Source organism: Arachis hypogaea, chromosome 13 (assembly GCF_003086295.3).
Source record: "Arachis hypogaea cultivar Tifrunner chromosome 13, arahy.Tifrunner.gnm2.J5K5, whole genome shotgun sequence".
Lineage (NCBI taxonomy): Eukaryota > Viridiplantae > Streptophyta > Magnoliopsida > Fabales > Fabaceae > Arachis > Arachis hypogaea.
Window position 1 is genome coordinate 49,925,406 of NC_092048.1, and position 572 is coordinate 49,925,977.

Here is a 572-nt window from a genome sequence, read left to right on the forward strand (position 1 = left end):
ATATATTATTTTGAGGTGCACTTTAATTCTCTTTCTGGTATATTTTCTTATTTTCTATAACAACCTTGTCTGATTACAACATAATGTATCTCTTCAATTTCTTACGGATACCATTTGAGATTGTTTACTCTCTTCTAAGCTTGGTATTCCTTCTAATAACTTGAGATCATTCGACATCGCATACAATCCATAAACGCAACCATCAATATGTTAGTTCCTTAGGACACGAATTGTAAACCTGAAGGACGAAACTTGCAAGCGTGCGACATCGTGAGGAGTGGTGAAGCTGTATTTTTGCAAATGACGTTGTCTATAATTAAATTGACACACAAGGAGGCCCTATTAGTACGAACGTCAAAATGTGGAGAAACTTCTCCAGGACTGGAAAGAAATATTAATGACAGAGCTAATACTTGCGTTGTCGGAATCCCATGAACCAGTTGGGACCTATGATGATGCTTCCTTGGAAATCTTGGAGTGCATTCTGATGTAACATCAGTATGTAATGGTTGATGCATCGCGATAGTAAAGGTCGCATGAAGTGAAATCTCTGAATCACGATCTGGAGCCTG